This window comes from Cajanus cajan, chromosome 2 (assembly GCF_000230855.2).
Source record: "Cajanus cajan strain Asha chromosome 2, NIPB_CcT2T_4, whole genome shotgun sequence".
Classification (NCBI taxonomy): domain Eukaryota; kingdom Viridiplantae; phylum Streptophyta; class Magnoliopsida; order Fabales; family Fabaceae; genus Cajanus; species Cajanus cajan.
In genome coordinates, this window is record NC_138518.1 from 28274801 (window position 1) to 28294511 (window position 19711).

Sequence of the window (19711 nt, forward strand, 5' to 3'; positions counted from 1 at the left end):
AATTGAACAGTGCAAATTCTTGATTTTTGGAAAAATCCTTTTACCTTGATCAGTGATAATTTATCTCTCTTTTGCTTGAGGGAAAGCAAAGTTCAAATGTAAGGAGTTTGTTAAACCCCGCAAAATGTTATGCAATAAACTAATATTCATTGTTGTTTTGCTTGTTGGTTGTAATTCCATGCATTCATGTTTGTTACAAGGTAGTGCAAGTTTATATAAGAGGGTCTCGAAGGTCATCCACCTAGGCCTTGGGGTGTTATGGTAGAGAGCCTTTAACGAGGGTTTGAGATAACCATGGTTGACTATAATACTTCAAATAGATCTTGATAGATGTGGAGAAAAGATAAACAGTAGAAAGGGGGTTGAATAATGTATCTAAAAACCCTCACTTTTTCGTAATCAAGTAGTAACGTTAGCCAAATAGAGTGTGAAGAGAAGTCAGATGGAACACTGGGTATTTTTATATTGGCTCGTCTCAACCACCAAGACTACATCCAGTTCTCAATCCAAATTGAGTTCCACTATCTTTCAACTATGATACAAGTATCTTTCAACAAGCCACTTTTGACTCAACCCTAAATAGTCTTTAACTTGCCTCTTCAAGCAATTACCCAAGTATTATTTTCACAACAAGTCTATTTAGGCTTAACAATCAAATATTCTTTTTCAAACAAGCCTCTTCAGACTCAATCAAGTATTGTTTTACAAACAAGCCTCTTCAGACTCTACCTTATAACAATGGTTATAAAGATTACATAGATGTTTTTTCATTTCACTTAGATGTTATATAACCAATATAAAACACTAGGATTTTTACAAGAAGGAATGAGGTTTATACACAAGTATGATTTACAAAGTGTGTTTCTTCATGTATGTTTATGTACACGTCCATGTCTCTTTTCTTGACTTTGAACCTTCTTATATAGTAGCCTTAGAGAAGATGACTATTATAACACTTTGAGTCCAACTCATAAGTTTATTTTGTCTGTCTTCAACACCTTTCCTTATGATGGGAGGTAATTGTTGACTCATTTAATGCAAGCATTAAATGCATTTCACTAAATGGTATCTCTTATTTGATCAAGGAAGCTACTTATTATCTTTACATATCAAACGGAGCTTGTAGAAGCAATGTTAATGCAAAGCAACTAAGTCAACACCCTTATCTACTTTTCTTGTGATTTTAGGAATCTTTGTCCTTGGTTCTAATGGAAAACATGATGTTGTTATCTTTAGCGGATGTGTAAGTTTTAAGATGATTTTCTAGTTCAATTTGTTAGGGAATAAAGCATTCAAATAAATTGTCATTAGTCTCAATAAATATTGAACATTTAATGAATATAAGACAGACTATATACTTTGTCTTAATGATGATTTGTGTCTTACACTTCATCTAATAAACACTTTTGAAGATATTTTATCTTGTAAAAATGTTTCGTTTGTTAACATTAAAACTCCAAAACATGATGGATCCAAGATCGTCTTTTGACTTGATCAAAGGTGGGAATGGATCAAAGGAATCACCTAGTGTGGTGATTCCATTTCATGGCTCCTAGGCTGATGGAATCATGCCTAGGAAGGCAAGAGGTGACATCTTGAAGGAGTCAAAAGGAATGGGCTAGACATGATGACTTGGGCCAGTCAAGGCCCAATGGGCCCGATGGGCCTGGAAGGCCCAATTTGAGCTTCACATGGGCCATCTCTTGATAAATCCATTTTTCTTATATTTTGTACATATTATATTAGTATAGGTTTCACATATTTTGGTCTTGTATTTTGGACCACATAGATTAGCATTTTTTGGCCATAGGCTTATTGGGCCTGTTTTTGGGCTTTGTTGGCCTTTGGGCTTTTGGTACCCAATATTGGGCTCATTTTGTTTCTTTTATTATTTCCTAATGTTTTGTATATGTTTGGCCATTTTATTTAGGCCATTAGCATAGGAATATTGAAGGAATACTAAAATAGATCAAGAAGCTAAAATCTAGGTTTTATTTAGTAGTCATTTGAGATGCATTTGGATCACATGTTTCTTGCCAAGCATGGCTGAACATGTGCAGCTCCAAATACACTTTAAATGTCCCCTAAATGACATTTAGATGCATGGCAGCCCCATATTCACGGACTAAGCACATGGAGCCTTGAATTTGAATTCAAATTTCCATTTGAAATTTGAATTTTTGGCTTTAATATTGGCTAGTGAAGTTGGTGCCACCTAACTTGCTTCTAGGATCTATAAATGCTTGTTCCTTCACTCTTTGTAAACACTTTGAACTTTTTATGAGAATTCTGAAAATTATTCAGAAACTTATCTCCCTTCAAAGTCACTTGGCCGAATAGGTTCTTAGAACTTCTTCTAGGAATTAGGTCAAATTGTGAGCAATCTTTTGCTCCCTTGGCAAAGGTGCTTCTGGATTCCTTTGCTTCTCTCATACTTATCTTCATCTCCGTGATTAGATCTTAATGTAATCTCCTCAAGGAAGTGATCAAAGGCTGAGCAACTCAAGAAGTGAAGGTCACCATTCTTCTTCACTAGGAGTTGCCATGATTTTTAGTATCAAGAGCTTAGGTTCTTCACTTGAGGTTATGTGCTTAACTTTCACCGATTGAAATTTTGTTTTTGTGTCTTTAATTGTATCTTGGTGTTTTTGCTGTTTGGATCTAATTCTTCTACTCAAAATTTGATAGATCCAATTGAGTGATTGTATTTGTGTTCATTCCACAATCACTAGAAGTCTAGGATTCTACCTTGTCCGGTTTTGATTGTTTGAGTCTTGATCTTGTATTTGATTCGGTCATTGTGTTTGAATTGCATGTGATCTTTGATTTTTGAATCCTAATTTTTGTCTAGAAGTCATGTTTAGTCATTTCTTTGTCAAAAATTCAAGATGTGCTTAGTTTAGCCAATTTTCAATTTGATTCTTTTTAGCTTTGGCCGAGAGCTTGTTTTTCTGCCTTGCTTATGTGCTTTTCAATTTTACATGATTGAGTTCATATTCATCATTAGATCATTGGTGATTTCTTAGAGTTAGGTTTCCATTATGTCTTGATGTTTGTATTTTATTTTGATTCCAAGAAAATGTCTTAAAAAAAATTATGATCACATCTCTTAAAATTTTGGCTAGTATAGTAGTTCAATTTTGGTGCATGTATTTGGTGATTTGGATCTGGAATATTGCTGGAAAAACAGAGGCAAAACAGAACAATATTGATAAGAAAGATTGAATTAGAAATTTGAAACAAACAAGTGAATGATCAAGGAAATGCACCAAAATTATTACACCTTTGAAACTACTTTTGGCTGAAATTTTTTTTGTGAAATCAATCCGGATTTGATGTGTGATATATAGTGGCTAGAAAACAGTTCTGGAAAAAGGCAATATACTTCTTAAAGATTCAAGAAAAGAATTGGAAAAGAAAAGATTAAAAAAAAAAAAGTTTAAGTAGAAAAAGCCAAAGGAGTAACCTAAAACATTGTTGTTTGCCACTTCAAGTTTAACCGGATTCTCTTGTTACTAATCATCTTTTAATCCTTATTTTGTTTAATTTTGGCTTTGTTAATCTAATCTAGAGCTAATCTAGGAATTTCCTTTTTGAGTGCCAACCTTTAGGTGTGTCTTAATTTTTTGTCTCTTAGTCTTGATTGGAATTCTTTAAGTTTGTCATATTATAACTCCTAATTGGTTTAGCTTTTCTAATTGTGCATTTTCTATTTTCTTCTTGGATTCTTGGCTGGAAGTTGCATCAAACTTTTGCAAAAGGAGCAAACATTGACTCACACATCCTAGAGGAAGGACAAGAGATCTAAGGCTAGGTGGTTTTGGAGAACAATCAACATTTTTTTCCAAAAACCTTCTAAACATCCTTCACAAGAGTGATCTTTCCTTTCCATTGTGAGGAGATCTATAACTTCTGGATTTAGTTTGTTATTTGTGCAGGTCAAGATCTTCAAAGAAGGACACCAAAAGTAGTGACGGATTGGAGTTGAACAATTTGTTGCAAATCCGTCACTAGTTGATGCAAATCAGTTGCTAAATTTGATGTTCTTAGTCTAGTTTAATTTTCTTTGAAATTTTCTTTAAATTCATTCAAATTGTAATAGCTTGGAGGGAGTATTAAGAAGATGGTCAGGTATATCTAATCCCTTATAGTCACTCACGTGTAGTTCTAGTGGAAGTGGCTTGGAAATTTCATATGTTTCAAGCTTCCACTTAGGGAAAATCCGACTAATTGCTTAACATTGTCTCCTTTGATTTGTTTTTCCTTGGTTTGATTACTTTGCTTTGTTAATTCGACTAGCATGTGTAGAATTTAAATTGCTCACGTTTAGTTGTAATCAAAAACACTTGTGAAAATCATCAATCATTAAACATTTGTGAAAAGTTTTTGGAATTGAGATTACCATAAGGAAGTTTAGTGATTTTCACTTGAAAAGGCTTGGTTATTAAGTGGCTCTTAGTAGCTCACGCTCCCTTGATAGTGCAATTTGTACACTTAGACTTCCAATTGTTAGTCTTATTCCTAGAAAAAAACCAAAAATAATTTCTTTTTGCATAGCATATAAAATTATTTTTGTTTAATCATGAGAAAACATTCCTCAAGTGGTAGTGACTCAAGCTCTCCAAAAAGTTTTTCACATCCTACTCAAGAGCTTAAATCACTAACACTTTGGACAAAGCAAGAAGTGTTAACAAGAGAAAAAGAAAAACTTGAAAGAAAAGCACGACTTGCAAATTTAGAGGAAGAAATTCACATTCTTAAACAAAAGGAAGAAAAACTTTTAGAAAAAATAAAATTGAGAAAAAGAAGGGAAAAAGAAATAAAAAAAGGCATGTCTCTTAGGGAAGAGTAAGGAGGAAAATATCTCCTCTAAAGGACTTGTATGTGAGGAGAGTTGTTCTATCACTAAAAACCATTTGGAAAATACTCTCTTCCTACACACAGTCCTTAACTCTTACCCTTATACTACCACTAGTCATGAAGTAGAGATTCTAGAACAAAATATCTTAAAAGAAAAAGACTCTCAACTTCAAGATGTAGTGAAGAAGGAGTGGACTACACTTAGTTCTACTTCTTGTGCTACTTCCTTGGAGGTGCCCAAGGAAGATAACCCTCCTCTCTTTAGGACTTCTTCTACCTTAGTTGGTCTAATAAAGCACCAAAATTTTGGAAAATATTGTTTGATAGATACATTTTGTAATGTTTCATATTCTATTTTTGATATTATGGGAAGTTCATCTTTATTTGAACTTAAGTTTCCTTCTTCCCTACAAGACAAAAATAGTTTATATGAGTTTTCAAGACTCCATGGGACATTATCTTTTTATAATTATCTCACAAAAAATATGATTCAAAATTGTTTAGGAATTTTTCTTCTATTATTGTCTTGTAGGGCATGCCTAGGACACCATTTAGGGAACCTTAGGCAAGATGTTTTAGTTTTTAGAGATACGTCTTTCAATTGCTATAGTCTTAGTTTCATTACATTTATAGGTTTTAGTTACACACATAGACTTTGCTTAGGTAAGGATCCTATCTTTATCTTTAGAGAGTCTAGTGTTTTTAGTGTAAATTTCTTTGCTAAGATAATTCAACTAAGGGTATATCCTTCATTTCCATCCATTAAACATGTCACCTCTCATGCATGGTATTTTATTATTATAGGTGATGATGTTTATCATTGAAACCCTCATGATTTGAGGACAAATCCTTTTCAAGAGGGAGGGAATGATGGAATCATGCCTAGGAAGGCAAGAGGTTACATCTTGAAGGAGTCAAAAGGAATGGGCTAAACATGACGACTTGGGCCAGTCAAGGCCCAATGGGCCCGATGGGCCTGGAAGGCCCAATTTGAGCTTCACATGGGCCATCTCTTGATAAATCCATTTTTCTTATATTTTGTACTTATTATATTAGTATAGGTTTCACATATTTTGGTCTTGTATTTTGGACCACATAGATTAGCATTTTTTGGCCATAGGCTTATTGGGCCTGTTTTTGGGCTTTGTTGGCCTTTGGGCTTTTGGTACCTAATATGGGGCTCATTTTGTTTCTTCTATTATTTCCTAATGTTTGTATATGTTTGGCCATTGTATTTAGGCCATTAGCATAGGAATATTGAAGGAATACTAAAATAGATCAAGAAGCTAAAATCTAGGTTTCATTTAGTAGTCATTTGAGATGCATTTGGATCACATGTTTCTTGCCAAGCATGGCTCAACATGTGCAACTCCAAATACACTTTAAATGTCCCCTAAATGACATTTAGATGCATGGCAGCCCCATATTCACGGACTACGCACATGGAGCCTTGAATTTGAATTCAAATTTCCATTTAAAATTTGAATTTTTGGCTCCAATATTGGCTAGTGAAGTTGGCGCCACCTAGCTTGCTTCTAGGATCTATAAATGCTTGTTTCTTCACTCTTTGTAAACACTTTGAAATTTTTATGAGAATTCTGAAAATTATTCAGCAACTTCAATCCCTTCAAAGTCACTTGGCCGAATAGGTTCTTAGAATTTCTTCTAGGAATTAGGTCAAATTGTGAGCAATCTTTTTCTCCCTTGGCGAAAGTGCTTCCAGATTCCTTTTCTTCTCTCATTCTTCTCTTTATCTCCGTGATTAGATCTTAATCTAATCTCCTCAAGGAAGTGATCAATTGCCGAGCAACTCAAGAAGTGAAGGTCATCATTCTTCTTCACTAGGAGTTGCCATCATAGGCACCTTAAGTTGGTGATGATGAGGAGATTGGTACCACATCATATATAGTCAAGTACATGAATTTCATGAGTCTTATTTTATGTTTTAGATCATTTAAATAAGATGAATGGTTGTTGATGATGAATGAATATGGAGTGATAAACGTACCGAGTTGAGTATGACTTTGAATGATGAAAGTGAAAATAATTATGTATCAAAGCATGATTATGATGTATGCCCTTAATACTATTTGTATTCCTTATATATGTTGTACATGGATTAAATATGTTCTCATTCCCTATGTTTGTTCACTACTACAAGATCTATCATCTACATCGGTTCAAATAGGTAATCTACATCGGTTTGAAAACCGATGTAGAATTGGGAGATGTAGAAACACATTTTATTTTACATCGGTTTTAAAACCGATGTAAATTTGTGCAAAATCTACATCGGTTGTCAGAAAAACCGATGTAGATTTGTGTACAAATCTACATCGGTTATGAAAAAATCGATGTAGATTTTGTACACCAATCTACATCGGTTTTCAGTATAACTGATGTAGATTTGTGCACAAATCTACATCGGTTCTATTTACAACCGATGTAGATTGTAGTTTTAAAAAAAAAATTATTTATTTTTTATTTTTTCTGGTTACCTGTAATAAACAGATATATATATATATATATATATATATATATATATATATATATCAAACACACAAGAATGACATATAATCATGATAACCTACAAACAAAAGTATATGTTAAAATACTTGAAAATTTAGTAATCAAGTTTGTTAATCAAGCAGATTTCATGAAATATAAAACACCCCTGATTGACAAGTTTTGAGCCTTAAGTATAAAATAAACAAAACAGAAGTAGTTTCACTTTCATTTTCTGTGAAAAAAACAAGGCACACCAAATACTTGCCCAACAATACAACACTTGTTTCAAAGTATATTGGAGACCAAAATCCAGTAAAGGCACCATCCAGAAGAGCACAAACAGAATAAATATTAGATGTTGTAGTTCCCAAAGCAAGGAGGACATCCATGTTTGTTGAACCATTTCTAAGTGCTCTGCCAGCTGCTATATAGAAGCATTTCCCAGAATAAAATCATTACAAAATAATGAAAACATTGAAACCAAGAGACAAAATGAAAACATTGAACCAAGAGCCAAAACAAAAACAACGTCTCTGAACAGACTCTCAAAAGTCATTCATAGTACAATTTCTAAATCTAATTGAGTGACTATGTGTTCTTTGATGATTTCACCCTTGTCTGGAGGCCTATGTTTAAATGTTTCATTTGAATTCCACTTGCTTCTGGCATTCTGCCTGTTGCTTCTGTGGTTGATGCTGGTAAGAGAAATTCATTTTCAAAAAATTAATGCTTGGTGAAAGATAGGTCCTGCTTAGTTCATATTTTGCTTATGAAATACATGTAAAGAAAATTAAAAAAGAAAATGTTCCCTCACCAATTTTATTGTTGCCAGTATAATTGGTTTGTCCATGCATATTTTTACTGATCCTGTATTTCTGCTATCAAAGATAAATTAATAACTAATCACATAAAATATATATGCAAAAATAAGACAATACAAATCATTTCAACAGTCTTTGCCCTATGAGTGCCAATCTGTTATAAAAGGTAATTAGTTTACCAGTTACAACTGAATAGTGAGACCAGTTACAACAGAATAGTGAGCAGGTTCTATTTTATAATAAACTGATTCTTTGGCTAAGTTTAAAAAGATTGATTTTTTTTTCATGTCTTGAAAGGAACATAAAAAATCCAAATCAAGTAACCAACTATTTACAAGTAACTAGTACCATCATGTGTCTTGGTGTTCACCTTCACTACTTGAATTGCAATCTGTACATAACATTATCATAATTAAACTGGAAATTTAAATAAATAATATGGCCAAAATTAAATACATGTTATATTAATTATATTGGTCATTCATTGAAATAACATGTTACTGAAGATTTTTCTAAAACAGAACAAGAATTGTAAGTTCTAGCACACTAGGCAAAGTGAATATAGATTCAAGCAGTAGATGATTTATAAACTACATGAAGATTATTAAGATCAGTTTAGCTTTAGCATCATTCTATTAGAAACCATAGCTAACCCTTGTGCCCATAAATTAAAAACTTGTGTTGAATAGTATAAGCATAAATTTCTATTGCATTGTGTATGGCGTAACTTTTGAAGACTAATTACATAAAATTCTATTAAATTTATGTAGCAGATATTGAGATTTCAGTCACCCAGTTTTTTGTAGGCAGAAATTATAGGAATTTAGGTATAGAGGAGAGGAAAAAGAGAAAATAAAAAAGGCTGAATACAATGAAAACACTGTTTGAGCACATCTGAGACAAAAATTGGGGGCACTTTGCATCTGGGACAAAAAAGTAGCAAAGACCAAACCACATTCAGGACAAATAAAACCGACCAATTCCATTGTTTAATTGAAAAGAATTACCTGTTAAGTGTTCCTCAATACGAATTGGGCTGTCTCCTTTAATTGTATTATTATTGATCTTATCTAATAGCTCTTCAACTCGTTTGGTTGTCACATTTACAGACTCTAACAACATATCAAGTTCAAACCTGCTAGTACAGTTAAAATAATATCAACAAGTGCCAGTGATAGAAGTAAATCATGTCTTATTCAACCTAGTGATGTCAAAAAAAAAAAAAAAAGAGGAACAATTTGGTACTCATGACAGTGATCAATAAAAGATAAATCAACAGAACAGGCATTTTAAAATGTACTTAAACATCACTAGCAAGCTCTGAAAGTACTAAATGCAAGTTGCAGAGCTTGCCAAAGATAAATGGGAAATTTTATGTATTACTACCAAACATGGAAAATAATTTGAAAGTAATGTACCTTCAATACAGAAAGATATGCATATGAAAGGTTAGTATATTTTCCCACAATCGCAATTCTAACCTGTCAAGAACAAAATAGTTGTGAGCTCAGTACTTGCTACTATTCAGAGAGTTAAATATTGAAACTCACATAATGATGAAATATATTAGATTTTTTAGATGATATATCAGAAATATTAAAACTCACTCATTCATGAAATTTTTCATATACTTTTGTTGTTGCAATCCAATCCTTAAAATTAGGCTCTGCAGCAACACTGCAAGTAACAGGACCATAACCATTAGTGCAATGACAGAACCACTTTATGTTACTGTCATACCATAACTAACAATAAACTCTCAGAACATCACTACATCATCACATCAGGATGATATAGCTGTACACCAAAACAAGAATGACTTTGTCAAACAAACCCTCGCAGGTTTAATGTTTTCAAGATTGCCTTATGCGCCTTCTAGTCCTAATGGTAATAGAATAATTTCAAAAGAAAAAAAATGGTTATTATATGAAATCACATCACTTAATGAAAAATAATACAATTCAACTGTCCAGGAAAAAGGATACTAAAACTCCAAAACACGAGCTAAACAATTTAAAACTTCATAAACAAGGTTCCAGTAATACTAAGACTACCACAAAAAGAAGATTCATAAAATACCACAGAATTACTTACACTTAACAACAAAGGAATGTGCCAAATATTTGAAACATCATAGAGAGTAAGTATGCTTGATGACTGCAGATGAAAAAGTTTTTCTTGAGAATATATGCAAGGCTAAATATATAAGCAAGGTGAAAATTATCAACATTTATATCATATTACCGGAACATGACAAAATTGAGAAAGTTTTTCCTTAAAATTATCAGCAAGTTCCAACAAAGGACAAAACCAAAATCTTTAATCATTATTACATGGAACCAAAAAAATGCAAAGAAAAAGTAGAAAAGCAATAAACAAACCTTTGAACTACGACACGCAAGAAGATTTGGGGTCAACCCTAACCCTCTAAGTTGGCGGACACTGTGTTGAGTTGGCTTTGTTTTCTACATATTAAAACATCCAATAAATAAACGATAATAAGCCTATTTGGCTTTGAAAACATGAAATAAGAGTCCCAATCCATTTATTAATGGTGAAACATATATCTAATAAGAAACAAAAATCCAACTTTATATTAACAAATAAGTCTAAATACATTTTTTATCATTCATTTCTATTAAGCATACAGAAAAATGTTTCATTGCTAACATACAGCTTGCAGTATACCTGTTCGCCAACACAGGAAAGAGATTTTGATAGAAACAAAAAAAAGGAAACGAACTAAGAAAAGGAGAGAAATCATTCTCATCCTAGGGCTTTAGTTTACTTTTACAAACACAGGAAACAGAAATTGATAGAAACCATAAAAAAAAGGAAATGAACAGAGAAAAGGAGAAAGACTTCTCCAATGACTTTTCTTCACAAACAATTTCCCCTGTTCATACAAAACATTTTAATTCTTTGAATGAATCGATGATGCTTACAGAGGGTTATTGCCAAGGCGCGGCAAGGGCGGGGCGACGGCGGTGCAACGGGGGGCAAGGGCTCATGCGTGCTCACGGGGAAACCTTCTCAATCTTCAGCAGCTGGCAAGGGCTTCAGGGAGAATGACTACTCATGGTCATGGGCACGCGCGGGAGTAGGAAAGAGTTCTCAATATTACATCGGTCACTATGTAAACCGATGTAGATCTCTTTATATTTGAGGCTTATTCACAAAAATGCCACCGTGATTTTAGTATTACATCGGTTCGTCTTAAACCCGATGTAGAATATTTAATATTTACATCGGTCCCACTTAAAACCGATGTAAATATGCTTAATATTATACACTTAATTACAATAATGCCACCGTGCCTTCTTTTTACATCGTTTCTGGGTTAACCGATGTAGAAATGGTGATGTAGAATAGTATTTTTGTAGTAGTGGTTGTTGTATGTGTTTGGGTTGATTGCCACTAGTAGGATTATACCAAGTACAAGAATAGAAGTTTGATGGAGGCAAAGCCTAGTACTTCAATGGTTGTTTTTGGGATAGTGTGACCTTGGGGTTAGAGAGGCTTATATTTTCCTTAGTTGATAGATTTTAATTCATTTTATGAAATTTATGTTTTTGATGGAGTTTTGTGAGTAAGGTTGTTTGTGCCTTATTTTGAAATCATGTTAAGGTTATTCATGTTTAAATTAAAGAGTTTTTAAATTATAGTTTTGTGAACCCTTTTACTAAAAGAAGTTAAGTTTAAGTATTTTACAATGTTTTAATTTAATTGTCTTCTTTAAAATTAAAAATCTTTATTTATTATGCTTTGAAGTAGAATAGTGTCACAAGTTAAGAGGCAAGGTAGAAGGAGGGTAAGAGAGGAAAAAAGAAAAATTATAAAAAAGAGAACGAAAAACATATGTTAGCCATTGAATTAAAAATCAATACATCCAATGGTACAAATAGCTTTCCCATGGTGGGAGACATGTTTGAGTCTCCTACCCTAGCATCTATGAGAGACATAAAGTGTTGGTCCCGAGTAGAATACGAATCTAGAAGAGGGGGTTGAATAGATTCTCACTTAGAAGGCTCTTATTTATCTATCTTGATTTCTTACTTATTTAACTATCTTTCTTGAACCAAATTTACTAATCACATTCAGATTACAAACTAAACAAGATACAAAGTATATCATATTTATTACACAACGAAATAGATGTCGTAATCCAAATTGATTTTAGTAATTACCTTCCTTCACTTTATTACCAAATTGCATATATTATTTCAGATTTAACAACACAACAATATTTAATATTGAAGAAAACTTTTCTTTTACTTTCTTGAAATTCTTTTTTTATCAATTCAACAAGAAATATAACAAGACATGAAGGTAAAAAGTGAAATTTCAAAGTGATATCTATACTGGTTAAGCCATACAAAGACCTATATCCAGTTTTAGACTTAGCTCCCCACTAAATCCAATCTTTCAACTATAATATTCTTTACAAGCACCATGTACAAGCAATATTATAATCAGAAACTCAATCACCTAATCTTGATCCCATAAGATTATACAATCACCAAAATTCTTGACCTCAAGAATCCACTTGAGAAAACCTATTTCAAGATTTCTCTTTCACTCTTTCTTGAGATACCCTTATCTCAAAAGAGCAGCATACCATAGCATACCCAACTATTCAAACAAGAGTTTAAAGATCATAATTGATACACCTGATGTGCAGATTGATTTCCACAAAGAATTGTTCAGCAATCTTGATTTTCTTGAACTTCTTTCAATATAACATCTTTCTTGAATTTTCTTTACTCTATGATTGTTCTGAAAAATATCTAATCTTCACTAAAAATTGATTTTCAGATTCTTTTAATCATATGTAATCTTCTCTCATATCATTGTCTTTTAGATTTTGAAAAGAGTTATATTTATAGAGCAAATAAGATTTCAACATTAAAAACTCGTAACAGTAGTAATCTATTACCAATATCAGGTAATCTATTACCAACTTATAATAAACTTGAAATCTATTGAAACAAGAACTGAGTAATCGATTATTGATCCTGGTAATCAATTATCTCATTTTCTAGGAACCATAGAACTCACTTTTCAGTAGAGGTAATCGATTACTAAAGTTGGTAATCAATTATCTTGATACTTTTTCAACATGTTTCTCTTGTTTTCACTCAAAACTCACCATGGTAATCAACTACATGAATGGGTAATTGATTATCACAGAGAGGACTTTGAATTTCACTTCAAAACTAAGGTTTAGTAATTTATTACCTCAAATAGTAATTTATTACCTGACTTAATCATGAACTCTTTTAAATGAACCAAGTTCCATTTCATGTCAAAACACATTGTAATCTCTTACGTTATGTTTTCACATGAAATGCGAAACATTAAGTTGAAACATGAGTTTTATGCTTTCTAAAACAAGATGTAATTTTGAAATTAATTCATCATAATAAGCAAACACATCCAAGCCCAAGTCTAATAACAAACAATACATTATCATTTTCAACATAGGCCACTACAAAAAAATTGCAAAATAGCGACCTAAATTAGCGACAAAAATTTATCAGTCTCTATTTTGTGGCTGATTTAGCGACCAGTTCTGAATAATCAAACAACGACTGATTTAGCGACCAAAATAAGTCGTTGCTAAAAAATCGGTCACTATTTCGGTCACTGCTTGATTGTGTTTCATGAACACAAAGTTTGTGACGGAACCAGGGACCAACTAACTACTAAATTGTAAAAAACGTTGCGACTGAATTAAATTCGGTCGCTAAATAAGAAATTTTGAGTTTTTTGCGATGGATTATATTTCGGTAGCTACTAAACACAAAGCAATCCACCCTTTGCGACGGAATTGAATTTGGTCGCTAAATATTAGTTAAAATTAACGACAAAATTTAATTCGGTAGCGAAATATTAGTTAAAATTAGCGATGAAATTCTATTTGGTTGCTAAATAAAGCTTGAAAAATATATAAATTGTTTAAAAGTGATGATAATATTGTTGTTGAGTATCAATCCCATTTTATTTTTTTGTAAGAGCAAGACATTAATTTATAATAAAAAAATATTTATATGTACTCCTACATAATTAATACCAATAGTTATTTATGTGAAAAAATATTTAGAGATTTTTTTTACGATTGAATTTTTAGGCATTTTTTTAGTTAGAGTATATGAATTTTTTAAAATTTCTTATTTATTTTGATCCATATTTATAATATATATTTCTAACTTATGATAACTTTATTTTTAAATAAATTTTTAGATTTAAATTTTATTCATAGAAGAGATGTGATATCTTGAGAAAAAAAGAATTATAGCATCCTCTCTCTTTTCTAATAGGAAAAGTACAAATATATTTTCTTAACTATTAGTATTTCTTTATTGTTGTGTGTTTGTAATGGTTATCAAAAATAAACTACAACGAAATAAAAATATGAAAGTTTTTTTTGTATATTTTTAAAAAATTGACAAACTTTAATAAATTGAAACTAGCATCTAAAATTAAAAATATCAATAAATTTGAATATTAGCGTGAAATTATCTATTTCTCATTTTTTATTTGGAAAATAAATAAATTAATATTTAAATTTGCTTGTTACAATTTTAGCTAATTTTTTATTTATCTATTTGTGTTGTAAATTATATTTCAACTAAAATAAAAATAGTTAAAAGTTATATTAATTAGTCTTGAGAAAATATTATGAATATAAATAAATTGTAAATATGTGTGTGAAAATTAAAATAAACGTAATTAAATTAGTATTTTATTAATGGTTGATAATTAGAAAATAAAACAAGGATAAATATATTTTTTTGAATTTTATATCTTAGATTTAAGATGAATAAATGTATTAAGCTAATTAATAATTTATTTAAAATATTAAAATTTAATTTATAAAAATATTATTTTAAAAGAGAAGGGTTATAATATTAACGATGTAACTTTTATTAAGTATTATATCGCTCAACAACTTTATATTAAATGTGAGTTTTATAAATTTAACCGTTAGATTAAAAGTTTTTTACTCTTAGATCATATATACAAAATTTTATATGAATTCAAGATGATTTGATACCTCATTCTTATAAAACAAACTTGACGTAATATATACATTTCAAAATATACAAAAATATGAACACTTTAATTACTTTCAAGTTGTTGTTCAATTTTAAAAAATTTGATATAAACATATAAAGTGATATGAACTTTCAATCTAACGGTTGGATTTATAAAATTCACATTTAATATAAAGATATTGAGCAGTATAATACTTAGTAAAAGTTATACTAGTGTTATTATAACCCTTCTCATTTTAAAATATATAAATTATTATTTAAAATTTAAAATTTATAATAAATAATTTAAATTGTATCATAATATTAATTTAAATAGAAATAATAATATAATTATTATATATATTATTATATATTTTTAACGGTCCGGACACACTGAAATGAGAAGGATCTATAGTATAAGTGTGAGATTGTATAGTTGAGGATGACTTAAAGGAATTAATTTGTACTACCTATACTAACAACATGCATCTGCTTTTCGGTAGCTTATCTCATTAGAACTCCACAGTTAAACGTGCTTGACTTAGAGTAATATAGGAATAGGTGACCTTTTGGGAAGTTTTCCAGAAACTGTGTAATTAAGGACAAAACATGCTAAAAAGTGAAGTATTGTGAAATAGAATCCTTGAGAGACCAAATATGAGTGGTTTGTAGCGATCAAATTTGTGACGTCTATAAAATTTAATAAAATAAAAAATAAATATTTAGCGATCGATTTATTCGATCTCTAATTTGGTCCCCATACACATCAGTGACCAAAATCATTACAACCATTTTGCCACCGAAATTTTCCGTCGCTAAATAGCGACCGAAAAAATTCCATCGCTATATAGCTTTGTGACCAAGGTTTTAACGACTACTTAAATTCGGTTACTAAGGTAAATAGCGACCGATTTAAGTAATTTAGCGACCAATTTTGGTGGTGGCTAAATTGATTTTTTTTTTGTAGTGGGTCATAAAATATAAAAATGAATGAAGCAAATTAAATAAAACTATACAAATATAATGCTAACATCATCAAAACCAAAATATTTTCAATCTTCATAAAAATCTTCATGAGAGACTTCAGTAATTGACTCAATAATTAATTCAATAATCTCAACATAAAGTTCTCTCAAAGATGACTGCCAAAAAATTAACGGACAAATAATCTAGTTACATTTCACTTTCTTATGTTATTTAAATTATTGGAAATCCAATTACAAAATTATTTATTGCTTTTCTTGAAAAATAAAAAAATCTTATTTTTTTATTTTGTAATGAAAACATTAAAATAAATTTACGAAATAGAATACGAATGACGTGAAATGTTTTGTGTCAAATAATTAACCAGTCAAACACATCTATACTTTTGGATTATTTAACTTTTTATTTATCTAGTTAAACACATCTATCCATATATTGAATTTAAATTCACACAAATTTGTTTCTAACTCAAATACCTTAATGCACAACATCATTTTAACTAATTAAACAAATAATTTAAACACAAAATTGAATTCAACTTATGTTACTAAAGTTAACATTAAAAATCAAGAAAAAGTATTATATACTGACTAGAAAAAATCGACCAAATAGAATACGAATGACGTACGACATGGTGTGTTTAATATCAAATCTTGTATTTTTGGATTTTTCTTCAAATTTTTTATCCAATAAAGCATATGATCTACCTAACTTTGACAAAGCAATATATACGAATGATGTGGAGTGTTTTCTGTCAGATACTGTATATTTTGTGTTTGTTCTCACTGTTTTAACAACATGCCAATTAGTCTATGTAACTTATTGTCTTCATTTCTTAAATCATTAATCATAAGTCGCGATAGTTAACATTAATTATTAATCTCAATATAATATAAGTATTATTATAAAAATATTTTTAAACTTTTTAAATACTTTAGTTTACATTACTTTGAAAATTGACATAGCATGTAAACTGACAATTTAAAACTCGAACTAGTCATTAATTTAATAAAATACTATATTAATGAGTTATTGATTGAACTAGTTGTTTAATAGTTCAACTGCATGAATAGGTTAAAAATATATTAAATATGTAAAATTCATATGTAACATTGTAACCTCATATTTTTTTATAATAAAATAATAATAAGTTTCTTAATCCATATATATTTTATTAGCTTAAGTAATTTAATAATTATGCTTATAATGTAAATAAAAAGTGTTTTAGAAAATAAAATAATATATGGACTAAGTGTGTTAGTTTATTAGGTTAAGTTAAGAAATTGGACTTTGGAGTCCCAACCCAGAGCCTAATTTGTTAGAAACTAGAGTAAAAGGTTAGTTAAAAGTCACTTTTCAATTTTTAGTGCTTCCCAATGCTTGAGAGAAAACTATAGAGGAGCTCTTGGTATAGGAGCAAGGAGAACGAGAGCAAGATTAGTGAATCACACTCCAGAGACTCAAATATCAACATTTGAGGTAAGAGAAGAGTGATTTTTGTCTCCATGGTTGAGCAAGCACGTGCTCAAGGGAGCATACTCATGCTTATTAGTATAATGTTCACACCTATTCTTAGTAATATGCACACATGTGTTTAGTGAGTGCATACCCGTCCTTAATCTGCGTGCAGAGTATTACTTGAGTTGTTTAGTGTTGTGAATTTTGAAAGAGAGTAGGCCTTAATGTGAGACAATAGATAACTAAGATAAAACGCAAGAGAACATAAAAAAGAATATACAAGAGAAATGCGATAGAGCATAATGATTGGAAGAGTTGATAAAAACTTATAGTTATATTAATTAATGCAAATGAATTCTTATACTTTATATATTTGTGCCAATGAATTATATGTGCATTGTGAGTAGTCTAAGTATGGCTTAACAGGGAGAAATTTATGTTATGATTGGTTATTTTAGAAGTCTCGATTGTGGTCTAGTAGGGTGAAAGTTTAGTCTGTGCCTAGCAACAAGCTATGCATTTTGTGTATTGTGAAGTGTGTTTGAGTACATGCATTCATGTATAGATTGTTTAGAGGTGGATGTGAGTTTATTTGGGAGGGTCTCTATTGTTTTATACCTTGACCTTGTTGGCTATAGTGCAAAACTTATAATGAGAGTGGATCCCAATTCCCAACCAAGACTAGCTATAGTACTCTAACTAGCTACTAATAGAAATTCATTCTAGTGAAAGTGGATCACGAGTTGCTTACCCATTAATTACCTTTTACGCAAGCATTTTATGCAAAGAGATATGGTACTCCATGTATATAAAGATAAGAGTATAAAAGTTCATGTATCTAGTGTCTTATCAATGTAAGTGTTTGTGCTAGAGATGTGATATTGTGATGTGGTTTTAATTAGATGGTCCTTGTCTTTCTTGTATTTGCCTTAACAAGTGAGATATATCCTCGCTTTTCATTTGTGTTGCTTATTTTGTTTTTTGGGTTGATTGTCGTATAGGTGAGAATAACAATGTAGAGTAGGATGAGATTGTGAAAGACGAAGTTTATACTATATTATTTTTCTTGTTGGGTCCTTCTAATACATTGTGACATTAAGGCTTGGAACAGTTAGATTGGGTTATGATGATGGATATGTTTTAGTTTTAGTTTTGCTATGGTTTTTATTTTGAGACATGTTTTACTTCAATTTTTTATCATTGTTTTATTCTATTTACAATGGTTTTTGTAAAGGTTATTTTAGTGTCTATTTATGGACTTATGTTTCTTTTAATAAATTCTTTTATTCAAGGGCTTATGTTTCTTTTAATAAATTCTTTTATTCAATGAAAAATGTGTGATGTGAATCCTTTTGCCATGAGTTTAATTAGATTTAGTTGTTGTATATCATTATATTTTAAGCTAAACCACTTTTTAGGGAGAAAAATGTGAGCAACGATTAGTTATGGTTGACTTTAAGGCAAAAAGTTTGAACAGTTGAAAATCAACCACCAAAGGTATTTGATTGTAGCCAATTGTTTGGAGCCTCAATTTTTTGAGTCCAAATAAAGTAGGTGATTAGTTATACAAATGGATTGAGTCAATTTTGGGATAATGGACTATGCACAGGTGTAAGGGATGGTAATGCTGAGACTGAAGCCCTATGGTAGTGGAATAGTTGGCAACAATCTTTGGTAGTTGGAGAAAGTGAGTTCATTATTAAAATTTTTCTTATTAATTACATGCGACTTTTCATATAAATTTTGTATAAAAATTTGTAGCAAACATTATTCTTACAAATTTTTCTGTGAAATTTTATCTCCAAATAATATCTTCGTGGATAATATATTTTTATGAATTTTAAAATTTGCAAGAAATTTTTCTACGAAATTTCTTGCGAAAAAAATTCGGAGGAAAGTTTCCTGCGAATTTTTTCGCAATAAATTCTGCAGTTATGAAAAAAATCAAAGAAATTACTACAAATTCTATTAATAATTCTTCAATTTTCAAATGCTCACAATGAATTCATTATGTAATACATAACCTTTTAAACTCTTAGATCG

At 30.6% G+C, this 19711-nt stretch overlaps 1 long non-coding RNA gene across 2 annotated transcripts; it reads right to left on the reverse strand.

The window, feature by feature from the left end:
* Positions 1–7569: 7569 nt before the first annotated feature.
* LOC145954214 (uncharacterized) lies at positions 7570–9346 on the reverse strand. 2 transcript variants are annotated; one of them, XR_014431387.1, is made up of 4 exons: positions 9197–9346; positions 8538–8580; positions 8183–8243; positions 7570–8063 (listed from the first exon to the last, which is right to left on the reverse strand). It is a non-coding gene; the product is annotated as an uncharacterized LOC145954214 (long non-coding RNA). The 2 variants fall into 2 exon arrangements; XR_014431388.1 differs by lacking the exon at positions 8538–8580.
* Positions 9347–19711: the final 10365 nt, after the last annotated feature.